The 13,894-nt window shown below is 35.2% G+C and overlaps 1 pseudogene; it reads right to left on the reverse strand.

Annotated features, from left to right (window-relative positions):
- The window catches only part of LOC102474650 (40S ribosomal protein S25 pseudogene), a 57,833-nt pseudogene extending 55,893 nt beyond the window's left edge, over positions 1-1,940 (reverse strand).
- Between the last annotated feature and the right edge of the window lie 11,954 nt (positions 1,941-13,894).

Here is a 13,894-nt window from a genome sequence, read left to right on the forward strand (position 1 = left end):
TTTCAACTATGATTGAATTGAAGGTCCCCAGATTGAATCTAAAGATCTGGTGTTTTGTAGTATCTTTTTTAGTGTATTTGCTATTATTGGAGGAAAAAAATGGCTTGTCGATGTTTCTATTTTTTCTTGGAAAGGAGATTCTATCTTCTAAGTGTTTGCTAAGTAATTGCTTACCGTAGGATTCTGGTATATGTCTATTTTTCTAAGAATAAGCCTTCTGTAAGTTGGGTCATTCAATGATTGATTGATTGATTGATTGATTGATTTTTGGAGAAGTTTTTGCTATAGGGTGTGTGCGCTCACCAGACAGACAGAGACAGAGAGACAGAAAGTGAGAAATCACCCCCCCGGGGGGACGGCCACGCTGCAATCCCTTCTCCTCCATTCTCCTCTCGGGATCTTGGGCACGCACGCACACACGCCCGGCGTGAGTTTAAGCCACCGGATCCGGGACTTGAACTGCGGTCGACTACATGGGAGTCCAGCAACACAGCCATTACGCTAACTGCTGGTCCCAGGTCATCTATTTATTGATCAATTTATTATTTTTTTCAAACTTTTGCTTCATTTGTTATGATGATCACTACCTTTTGCTAAGCAATGTGTTTGTCACTGGTGATAATAAGATAATAAAGTGATTTCAGTCTTCAAAGTTCTCAATGTCATAAATATTAATGACAAAATAGATGACCAATACTTTCACAGAGGAACTATGTCTAAATGGAATGGGTGATAGCCTCCCAGAGAACAGCTTGATGAATGAATTGGATCCATGAAGAAATGGGAAAAGAAATGGAAATATGTATAATAAGAACGAAGAATACTTTGGGGTCATCTAGGTGGCATAATAGTTAATGCACTGGGTTCCTCATGGTTGTCTGCATGGTTCAAGTCCTGGACCCAGTGGTTTGAAACACACCGGGACACCTTTATGTGTGTGTCCAAGATTCTGAGAAGAGAATGAAGGAGATGAGATTCTAGAGTGGTCCTCTCCTCTGGGAGGGGCGGTGTTTATACATTCTCTTTCTTTTTCTCTTTCTCCTCTTTCTCTTTCTCTTTCTCTTTCTCTTTCTCTTTCTCTCTCTCTTTCTCTCTCTTTCTCTCTCTCTTTCTCTCTCTTTCTCTCTCTCTCTTTCTCTTTCTCTTTCTTTCTTTTGTTTTTTCTTTTTCTCTCTTTCTCATTCTCTGTCTCTGTTTCTCTCCAATTGCTGCACATGTCCTATAGAAAATTAACACTAATAAATAAAGAATAATGTTTCTAGGATGAATAGAAGTAGCTCACCATGACTGACAATGAAAACATGAACACCTGAGAAACTGGAGTCGGGGGAGAATAAAGAATAACATATCAAAGACACAGAGCAGAGTATTTGGGAGAAATACCAAGGGTAAAAGTAAAAAGAAAAATATTTATGTATTTTCATTCAATTGATTACAATTTCTTTCTATTGCTTCTTATTTAAAAGAAGTCAAAATGTCATAAATATTAACGTGGACATAACTTTATTATGAGAATAAAATTTAAAACAAAGTTCTAAATATCAATCAGGTACATATGTGCGCTTTTTTCAACTTGTCTCAACCATTTAGAATTCCTAGAACATTCCGCATACTGCAAACAAGATTTGTGCCTGTGTCTGACAGAATTCATATCAGGCCTCTTAGAATTTATATGGAAACCTCACTCAAGATAATGCACAGGTGAGACCTCCTTATTTTATACTTTCTAGAAAAAATGTACAAAAGTTCTTCATATGGGTTGTTCTACAGTTTCACTGTGCTTCTTTGATAATGCAAAGGCTTATCTACTGCCAAGAAGGCACTTGGTATTACGAAGTGAAAAATTCCTCTCCATCCTTACTGTTCTCGTAACAAGCAATGGCAGCTCCAGAGCTCAGATTTACAGAGCTGGTTGTAATTGTCCATCTTTTCTGTGCCATTACCCTGGGACTCTAACCCTAATTCTATTCTGCAGAAGGGACTGTCAATCCATAGATTAAAGGAACCTATTGGCTGACAGCTGGTTTTGCAGGGATGACTATGAAAGTGGTATGCCCAACTTGTTTTTAAAGTTCTGCTAAAAAAAAAAAAAATGCACTGTCATGCTTGCCCTATAAAAGAGAAAACAGAGCTGGAGCAGTATTTGTATGCTGGAATCTTTATGTGAGAGCTCCATTAGGCAGTACAAAAGCACACCTGAAACCTACCTGCTGTGCTAAGCAACCAGACCCAAAATAGAATTCTTTTAAAAGACAAGTGTGGTCAGAAGTTACCTCACCACTCCAAAAATGTTATAACAATGGTTCAGATAGAAATGTGGTGATGTACAGTGAATAAATGTAAAAAGTAAATTAAAGTATAAAATAAAATATTAAAGAAGAAATTCTTACCAGAACACTCATATCTTAATACATGAATACTTCCATATTGACAAAGATAATGCACAACATCACAATAAGAGATACTATACTAGAGAAAGACAAATACTGCAATTACAGAACTCACTTGGGTATGATTATTAGACAGTTAGGGTTTTTTTGGTTCATTTTCACTAAAAATACAGAAATCTAGGGCCAGCAGCAAGTGGTGTGGAGATTAAGGAAACTGGATCCCAAATGGCCAAGTGCGCAGTTGGAGTCCGGGATCCGGGGTTTGGAAGTCATGTTCTGCACATGTGCATGCATTTCCAAATCCCCAGAGGAGACTGGAGGAGAAGGGACTACAGCATGGTCATTCCCTTTTGGAAGGGGGTGATCTCTCTCCGTCTTTCTGTATCTCTCTGGAAAGTACATGTACCCTATAGCAAAACAAAAAAGAACAACGAAACAACAAGAAAATATATGGAAATCCAAGTATATTAAAAGTAAATATGTATGTGCACTTACGTGTGTACATACATGTAAGAGAGAATTTCAAAAGTTCAGAAATATTGGAATTAAACCTTGAGTTTATTTTGGTACCCAAAATTTTTGAAATCAATGTATAGTTCTTTTATAGCATGCATTTTCATACCTTTTAAAAATTTTTATGAATAGTTCTACCATCTTTGACACAATAGCTATTTAACATGTAGGGTGTTTTATTTCATTATCTCTCTCTCTCTAAATATATATATATATATATCATACACACACATAAGAATGAGCTGAATTCCTTTAAAATGAAGACTATAAACTGATCATGAAAGAAACCTTGAAAACGTAGATAGCAATAAACATTATCTTTGGTGTTAGTTCTTTATTGTTGAGCAGTCTCATAGTAACATAGGAATTCAAATGAGGAATTACGTATTAAATAATAGAAAATAAAATATAAAGATACGCCGGAGATAATTAATGAGGCTAAATTTCAATGATTGGAGTGTAATTTTCTAAGTAACAAGTGGGAAGAGAGGATAGATAAAGTTTTCTATGTTTCAATTAACAAAAGGGTGTGGAGTGTGCTATGATAAATAGAAAGGCTTTCTTTCCTTTGTTTGTTTAGAAGCCATTTTAAAAATCATCTGATCCTCAACAGAATTCAAATTGATCTTTTATGAAGGGGAATAAAGGAAATATTTTTTGTTGAAATGTGCTCAAACTTTATTATAGATAAATTTCTTCTGTAAGAATCATTAGAATTATCTAGAGATCTATTTGTAGATATTGCTTACACTTTCATATTTCATATATTTTGATTATTCTGGTCTTTGGGCAATTTTACCATGGAGAATATTGTTAGCTAGCACATTCTGAATTAAAATAGCATGAGCTTTATATAATTTCATCTTTTGCTAGTCCCAAATCTACACTACAGTGTATCACATCTGATTCTCACTCCTTACTCTGTGACAGATGTAGTTAGATGTAAATATTCTTTATATTAATGATTTTCTATGATTAGAAATTCATCGTTGTATTTGCCCTCTTGGTATTGTTATTATTGTATTTAAATAGATAACTCAGATGTATGCACAATATAGTACCACGCTAACTACATGTCTTACAACTGATGGTCAAGTCAGTGCTAACACCTTTTTGTACCTTTCATTATTCTGGCTCTTCATCTAGTATTTACATCCTTGACACACAGTTGTGTCCCTAACAATAGTAACATGTCTGAGAAATACACTGTAAGGTGATTTCATCATTGTGCAAACATCCTAGAGTGCACTTACACAAACTTAAGTTCTATAGGTTACTATACACCTAGCCTGTATGGTATAGCCTCTTGCTCTTAGGCTAAAACCTGGACAGGTTGTTATTGTACTAAGAGCTATAGGCCATTGTAACACAAATGTTAAGTGTAGGTGTATCTAAATATCATCTAAGCATACAAAGGGTGTAGTAAAAATACAGCATAAAAGATATAACAAATGGTACACTGCTAGAGGGCACTTGCTATAAATGGAGCTTGCAGAACTGGAGGTTACTCTGAGTGAGTCAGTGAGTGAGTGATGAGTGAATGTAAAAGCCTACTACTCTACTCTACTGTAGACTTTATAAACACTATACACAGAGATGACACTAAATTTATTAAAAAAATCTTTTTTCAATAATAAATAAACGCAATTTGTTGTAACATTTTTCATTTATAAACTTTTCAATGGTTTTTAACATATTTACCCTTTTGTAATAATACGTAGCTTAAAATGCAAACACATTGTACAGCTGTACAAAAATATTCTTTCTATTCTTACTCTTTATCATATCTCTTAAAAAAATTTTTAGAGGTTTTTGCTATAGGACATGTGTGCTCGCCAGACAGACAGAGAGAGACAGAGAGACAGAAAGCGAGAAATCACCCCCCAGGGGGGATGGCCACTACACAATCCCTTCTCCTCCACTCTCCTCTTGGGATCTTGGGCATGCGTGCACATGCGCCCGGTGTAAGTTTAAGCCACCGGGTCCGGGACTCAAACCACGGTCGACTACATGGGAGTCCAGCAACATAGCCATTACACCAACTGCTAGTCCTACTTATTTATTTTTGACCATAGGTTGTGTGCACTTGTTGGAAATAGGCAGAGAGAAGAAAAGTTAGAAATCAACCCCCATTGTGATTGGCCATGGCACGAACCATTCTCCTCCATTTTTCTCCTGGGATTTTTGGCATGCACATGTGATTTTTTAAGCTGCCAGGTCCTGGACCAGATCCACAATCAGTCATGTGGGAATCCAGTGCCTTAACCACCATATCACCTGCTGGTCCCTGTTTGTATTTATTAGACTTTAGTAATAAAACTAAGACATAGGGTACCATCAAGTGGCATGGTAGTTAAGGCACTGAACGCTACCATATGGCCTACCAAGGTTTGAATCCTGGGCCTGGTGGCTTGCTTTCTCAATTTTCCTATCTCTCTCTCAAGTCAAATTAAAATAAATGACTGAAATAATAAAGTTAAATAGGGACCAGCAGTTGGTGTAATAGCTATGTCGCTGGATTCTCATGTAGTCAACCACGATTCAAGTCCTGGACCCAGTGGCTTAAACTCACGCTGGGTGCATGTGTGTGCGTGCCCAAGATCCAGAGAGGAGAATGGAGGAAATAGGATTGCGGCATGACCATACCCACAGAATATGATTTCTCACTTTCTGTCTCTCTGCCTCTCTCTGTCTTTCTGGCGAACACACCCTATAGCAAAAACCTCTTAAAATTTTTTAAAAATGTTAAATAATTATTTTTTTATAAAAGAAACTGCTACATAAACACATACATTAGCCTAGGCCTACACAGGGTTGTTATAGTCAACATCACTTTCTTCAACCGCCAATTTTGCCCCTCTAGAAGAACCACAATGAACAAAACATGATATTAAATCAACCACAATATAAATTCTTCAATTAAAAGATTTGGTCAATAAGCAACTATTGTCATATGCAGACATATTGTTTTACAGTAAACTTTTTTTTTTAATAAATAGAAACACACTCTAAACTAGTGATAAAAAGTAGGTTATCATATATAAATACACCAGACACAATAATTTCAATATTATCAAGCGTTATGTGCATTCCATAATCAAATGTGCTATGCTGTTATATGATTGGTAGCACAGTAAGTATGTTTACACCAGCAATACCACAAACACATGAGTAATGTGGCTGGCTATGACTTCAGTATGCTATAGAAAGTTTTCAGTTCCATTACAGGTATAATCTATGGGACTGCTGTCATATATTCTGTACATTATTGCCTCAAATTTGCTATGCTTCAATTATTGTGTATATATTGGCTTGGATTTAGGAGCTTTTTATTTTCCCCAAGTTAGCTCCTACAAAGTACCTGTTATATAAGTTTAATGTAGTTACTTTGTAGTGAATTTCAATAAAGATAAAACTGATATTATGAATTTTGGAAACTGCTCAAGGGTTTTTTGGTTTAAATTGCTTTCCAGTTAAATATTCACATAGCAATATTTTAAACCATGGTTAGATATTTGTCTAAAGTTATTGATTCCATCAAAAAAATTAGTCTTGTGAATATCAATAACAGTTTTAAATGGAATCATAAAATATTTAAGTTATTTTACTTGTACAAAAGACTCATGAGAATTTAGAATAAATGGTTTGAAATGATGGGAATTAAACAGAATTGAATAGAGAATGTCAAATATATATGCGATCGTGGCTTGAATTTTTAGAATATGGTTTAATGAAATGATAATATATGTTGTAAATAAAACACATGTAATAAAACCAATTTTCAAATTATGTATTTGTTTCCAAATTATATCTGTGTGAAGGCAATTTGGAAAAAATACAACAACCAATAACAAAAAAAAGGAAGAAAGAAAGAAAGAAAAAAATCATGTCAACTGGTGGCATGGTGGGTAAGGTCACTGTGGCAACATGGCTGACTGTACTATTCAAGTCCTAAACCCAGCACCCTAAAAAATATGTCTAGCATCTGTACATGCATGCTCTAAATCCCCAAAATGGGAAGAAGAGATTGCATTTTAATTGTATGGAAGGCGCTTTCTCTCTTTTTCTCTCTCTTCAATGAGTGCATGCTCACTTTAGTAATTTAAAAAAACAATAAAAAAAGGAAAGAAAATCTGTAAACTCCCTAAAAGTAGTACCTCACTAATACTCCTTTCCCTTTCATCAGAGGCTGACAAGGTCAGAGTCTAACAAGAATTGTTCAGACTCTTCTTAGTATTTCCATTTTAATCACTCCCTTTTGAGATATTTAATTCATGTAAGAAGCATGGCATGTGTATTTCACCCTATTATCTAAAGTGTCATATGAAAATCATTTTTTGAGTTTTCAAAAATATTATAAAATAGTTAATATTTGCTAGAATGAAACTGAAAGTTATAAAACAAAGCCTTTGCAGTGCAGTTACAAATTGAGTACCAGAGTAATTGTGTCATTTAAATATGTACATATATGCAGGTCATACAGAATTAAATCTCTCCCTATAGGTATAACAATGCTGAAATAAAATAATATAGGAGAAATATATATATATATTGTGTGTGTGTGTGTATATATATATATATAAAATATGTGTATTATATACTATATATATATATATATAGAGAGAGAGAGAGAGAGAGAGAGAGAGACAGTTTGTTTTTTTCTCTTTTAGGAGAAGGGTTGAAAACTAATTTTAGGTCAGTGAGTATGCTCTAAAGAAAATGAAGCACTGGGATTTAAGAATTTTTAAGAAACTATTTCCCTTAATAATATAAAAAGAAATCATAAGCATAATTGGGCCTAAGTGAGGAGATACAATGTCTTAAGCCACAGACTGGAAAATCTAGGCATAATTATTTCAGAAACTTTCAGCCTTTGTACCCTAGTTCAATGAATAAACTCCAAGGGTATATACTAAATTTACTTATTTTTTTAAAGGGAAATGTCTTTGTTCAAACACACACTCCTAGGTGTACACAAGACAGAGGGAGGAGAAAGTCAGTGTAGGACCACAGGAGCCTGAAGACCGTATCACAATTTTCACAAACCTTTGAGAGAAGAAAATGCAATGCTAAGGACCTGAGATTCAACCAGAATGGCAATCACGCAGGTACATGAGGGTACAACATGTTATGACACACAACTGCATTATTATTGTTCCAACCTTCTGAACATGCGGGGGACAATACAATATTATACCATTATGCATGGTTCAAACATGCACAGATAGCTGGTGGTGGGGTGGTTAGGTGACTGGACTTCACAGGGCTGAGTACAGGTTGGAAGAAATCAACGATTTTCTACTCTTCAAGCACTATGTCTTGCCACCTCAATAGGCTACTTTCAAAACAAATAGGCTAAATAAACTAGGCTATATGGGCCTCCATATATAGCTTTGCTAAAGTAAGTTAAGTAAATAAAAATCATGTTTCAGGGCTCTTTTCTTTGAAAAAAAGGTAAACAGAGACACTTTAATTCCTTATGCTACTTGTTATATGCTTTACTATCTAAATTTGTCATCAAAGATGAAAAATTTATGTCATTATTTGTATGATACAAATTAGGTTTTCTCAACATAACATTTATTAGGAAGAAATTGCTCTATCTATACATTATTAGTTTTCTTATTTTTAAAGTTTTTGTAACTTTATATTCTTTATATCCATTTAAGGGCATTTTCATGGGTTCCAGGGACAGGGTGAGGTACTTATTACTGTTTAGGTAATATCGAAACACTAACATCCCAACATCAAAATCCTTTATGAGAAAGATAATACCTTTCAACTGTTTATTTTACTTTTGTACTCTTGTATGTAGGAACGTGGACATATTTTAATTATATCTGTGTGTTGGAGTAATTTTGTTTCCTTACATCTGGTTCTGGTGAGGCTTCTAAGAGTTACAGTGAATAAAATGTTTAAAAACTTACCTAAAGAGTTCTTGCTAAGATAAAATCATCATCAAAACATAAATTTAGAAAATGATACACTTCCTTCATGTAAACCCACATTTGCACATAAAATCACACTTGCACGTTGCATCTTAGAAAGCTCAGAGCCGTGGCTTCAATTTCAATTGTGTTGACAATTATTTTGCTTCAGCTCCCTTATCTCCAGCAAAGAAAAATGTTTATTAAATTTATGTTTAGATGCAGAAAGAATCATAACAAGAATGTTATTCTGCAATCTTCTTGTAAGCCAGATCTGAATGGAACTAGCTAGAGGAAATTCTAACATCTCATTCCATTGGTGATTCATATGGATAGAAAATGATCATAGAGTTTGAATGAAAAGAACACTGAGAAAGTTGAAATGCCATATTGCTTACTTTTTCTCCCAATCATTTCCTTCCAGGTATTTGAGTAGTAAACACCATCCTTTCATGCTCAAAGATTTTGAAGAAAGATGATATGGTGAAAATATTTCATGACTATAAATTCCATACACTTTACATAACACATGTTGTATGTTAAGTACAAAAAACAATTGGCTAAAGGTGAGCTGCCATTTACTATCCTAGAGTTAGAATAGTTGTAATATATTAAAGATTAAAGAAATACCAAGCAACTTTTAGATTGAGTCTGTTTCTAAAAGAAAAAAGAAATTTTTAGTAATGTTTTTGCCTTCAGCACATTATGCTAAACAGCTCACTCTGGCTGTGGTGCTTACAAACTTTTCAGATATTTTGAACTCAGGGAACAACACACTTTATTTATTCAACAACTATTTATGGGTTGGCTATTCAGTGTCAGGCATTATGGTGGATACAGGAAACACACTGAGGAAGGAAAAAGACCAAGTCCATGCTCTTATTGATTGTACATCCCTGCAGAAGAAACAAGCAAACATAGACACACACGCATACACACACACACATGCACGCACACACACACGCGTGCATGCATACACACAGAGTGAGAGCAAGAGAGAACTTGATTATATTGTGTAGTGTCCATATAGTGAAGCTATGTGAAAGTGAATCAATATTATCCAAAAATAGGTTATAAATTAAACTCAAAATTATAGTTTACATGTTCTTACTTTCAATTTATTTAACTTTAAAAAATACAAACTAACATTGAAACCAAAACCAAATAGCAGTCATACAGAGACATGGTTATATGTCAGGTAGTACTTTTAGACCTAGCACCTACAATGGAACCACTTTATTTATGATATGTCAAAAACAAAAAATCCTAGAAAAACAATGTTGGCAAAGCAAATTATGCGAACCTTGGATGACCTAACATTCAATCCTTAGGCCATTTGGGGCACTATTTATTTATTTATTTATTTATTTATTTATTTATTTATTTAATTATTTATCTATTTTGACAGAGGGTGTATGCATTTGTCAGAGAGAGACAGTGAGAAGGAAAGAGAGAAATCACCCCCAGAGGGGATGGCCATACGGCAATCCCTTCTCCTCCATTCTCCTCTCAGGATCCTGGACATGCACTTGCATGAACCTGGCATAATTTTCAAGCCAAGTCTGAGGCTTGAACCCCAGGTCATGTGGAAGTCCAGTGCCTTAATCACCATGTCACCTGCTGCACCCATCCCTGGGGCCTTTTAAAACTATTTTACCAGATATATAAGTTAATTTATAAGAATATATATAAATACTGGGGGAAAAATATTTATTTTAATAACATGGTTTATTGGGGCCAGCAAAAAACAATGGCAAAAACTTTAAAAATTTTAAAAATTAAAAATTAATGGGAACCAGTAAATGGCATAATAGTTTCATCGCTGAACACTTACAGTCAGGCACAGTTCGAATCCTGGACCTGGTGGCTTCAAATTAATGCTGAGTGTGTGTACGTGAGTACCCAAAATACTTAGAGGAGAATGGAGAAGAGGTTGTGGCATGGCCATCCTTGCAGGGTAATTTCTCACTTTCTGTCTCTCTCTTGTCTCTCTGATGAGCACACATACCCTATAGCAAAAATCCTCTCTAACAACAACAACAAAAAAGGATTATCTGGTATATAAGGTGGGGGTGGAATAAGTTAGTTGGAAATAGGACATATATATTTATATATGCCTATGTAATTACACTAAAATGTCACCATATTTTAAAAGTACTTGTGTATGTTCACTAAAATATATTTGTTACTTTCACATTTATAGAGATATAGTTGACATACTTTAAAATGGTGACTTGCAAGGATAATATAAATTGTATGATATTCTTTCTGTAAAAACAAACAATACTGTGTGTGTGCAACCTAGGCTGGTAAATGCATATGTGTTCAGGAAAATATGCAAAAAGGTATTTGCATATTTGCATATTCCTTTTATCTAGTAGGTGAAATGGAAGGTCAAAGTGGAGATTTTAATTGCTTTCTTCTTTTCTTTGAAAATAAGGTAAAGTCTTTGATTTTATTTTTACTATTTTTTATTGTGTTTAAAAACATTTAATATGAGATCTACTATCTCAGCAAATTTTAAAGTACACAATATTTTCTCTTTAAACTTGTTTTCCTACTTCAATTAGTGTTTATACCTAGCATAGTTTGCTTTAAAATTTTGAAACAAAATAAATTTAACATATATTTTAAAAACAATGTAATTCATACCTGTATTAGGTTTTGAAGTACACAAAACACTTAGGTGCTTTTCTTATAGGTTATTTACCAAGTAGGAAGATATAAAGTGGTGCTATATTTTAACCTATTTCTGAAATAATATTTTACCCCAAAATAACATATTATCAACATAAAACAATCCATAGTTAAGATTTCCAAAAGCATGATCTTTTTAAAAAATTATTTAATTTTGAAAAGTTTATCTTCTATTTTTTTAATTTGCTGCAGGGCATGTGTGCTCACCAGAGAGAGAGAGAGAAAGAGAGGGAGAGAAAGTAAGAAAGCAAGCTGCTAGGTCTGGATCTGGAAATGTCCTTGGTTAGGAAGGAATCCAGTGCCTTAACTACCACAGAGCAAAAGAAACAAAGAGAGTGAAAGTGAAAAAAAACAAGCTGCTAAGTCCAGGACCCAAACTGTGGTAAGCCATATGAGAGTCCAGTGCCTTTAACCACCACACCATTGCTGGCCTCTTTAGTAGATTTATTTACTAGGTACACTGATCTAATGTCCAAAGAAGAGACTATCACTGACCTATTCCATATCTCACTCCTGCTTACTTGGTCCTGGCTTGCCATATCCTACGCACGTGCGTGCGCATACACACACACACACATACACACACACACACACACGGAAAAAAATAGTCTTCTCCAAACTTATGCTGTCATTGTTATTGCTTCCTATACAGTGCTACCAGACCATCCATCTGAAGAACTTACCTCAAAACACCCTGGAGCTTTCAGTTGGGATCAGCAGATGACCTTATGGTTAGGTCACTGGACTCCCACATGGCTGATCGTGATTCAAGTCCTGGACCCAATGCCTGGAAACCCATGCCAGGCATGTGGCAATGCATGACCAAAATTCTGAGAGGAGCATGAATGAGAAGAGATTGCAGGATGGCCATCTCCCCTGAGGGGCGATTTCTCATTTTCTGTCTCTCTGTCTCTCCTGCAAGCACACATGCCCTATAGCAAAAATCTCTCAAACAAAAATAAAGTGTTTTTATGAATTATCAGTATTGTTTTATGGTGTGTGGCTGCTTCCCAGATCAAGTGAACTATCATAGATTCTCTGTTTAGTAAGATACCAATATGATTTGCATGCACATTGACGTTGAACAAGCACCCCACTGGAATATTTACAAATGAGTATAAAAGATTCCCACAGCTCAAGAGCTTGCATATTTCAGGACTTTAATCAGACTGTGAACCTGGTGGTGTGTATGCATACATGGCCAGAAAATGTTGCTCATTTTTATTTAACTCCCTTTTCAATCCCATTCAAACAAAGTCATCCTCATGTTTCCAGTCAACTAAGTCTGGTTACTTCTTCAAGCAATCAATGAAATGAAAGGCAGAGCCTGGAGTAGAAGGGAGTTTATTTACATAACTGGGTATAGAGCAACACTCAGCAAACACCATCGAACTGTCTTGGAAAGCTCAACCTGTGCTCAGTATTTATATTAGGTCATTGGGAAGGTCATGACATATCTTTCCAAGTTTTTCAATATAAAAAGGCCTCATGACTTTCCAGATGACCCAATAGTTACAAGGTACAAGGACATGCATAGCATTCCTCATTACAATCAGAGTCAACTACTTCTCTGAGTATTTATCCTGATTCCAGTTTTACTTTAAATACTCATTCCTGATTTATTATCTCACCATTCCTCAAACAGACCTCCCTATGACTCAGCTCTTGGTCAAATTGTTCTCATTAGAGGCCTTTCTTAATTTCAAAATGACTGCAGTCCTGTTAAATCTTAAGCTGATCTGTTTCACTAAAATCAAGTACACAAGGCAGACCACTGCCAGTTCTGTACTAGGTGTGCACAAGGTTCAAAGGCTGCTAAAAATGACTTTTTGGATAAATTATTTATTTTTTTTTATTTCAGAGTACTTCTAAATTAGCAAAATAGTAAAAAATATGTTATGGGTACACAAGAAGATAAACTATGTAAATAAGTAAACATAAGCCCCTAAGCCTCACTCATTTATTTTTAGAGAGATTTTTGTTATAGGGCACATGCATTTGCCACTGAGATAGACAGAAAGCAAGAAATCACCCCTCCTCCAGGGGGGGATGACTATGCTGCAATCTCTTTTCCTTTATTCTCCTCTTGAAATTTGGGGCATGCACGCACATGCTCCCAGTGTGAATTTCAAGCCACCAGGTCTGGGAGTCAAACTGCATTCAACTACGTAGGAGTCTAGTGACATAACCATTACGTCATCTGCAGATCTTGCCTCACTAAATTTTTAAGTGTGTAACATAGCTTGCACAGAGCAGAACTCCATGTGAAAGGAGCTAGAACACTTGGTGCTACTGTCTTTATTCAGTTATGATAGAAAAGGTACCTTTCAAAAAGATAGCTTTAAGAGATGCAGTCCATGCCATCAC

This window comes from Tupaia chinensis, unplaced genomic scaffold, assembly GCF_000334495.1.
Source record: "Tupaia chinensis unplaced genomic scaffold, TupChi_1.0 Scaffold143696_1, whole genome shotgun sequence".
NCBI lineage: Eukaryota > Metazoa > Chordata > Mammalia > Scandentia > Tupaiidae > Tupaia > Tupaia belangeri.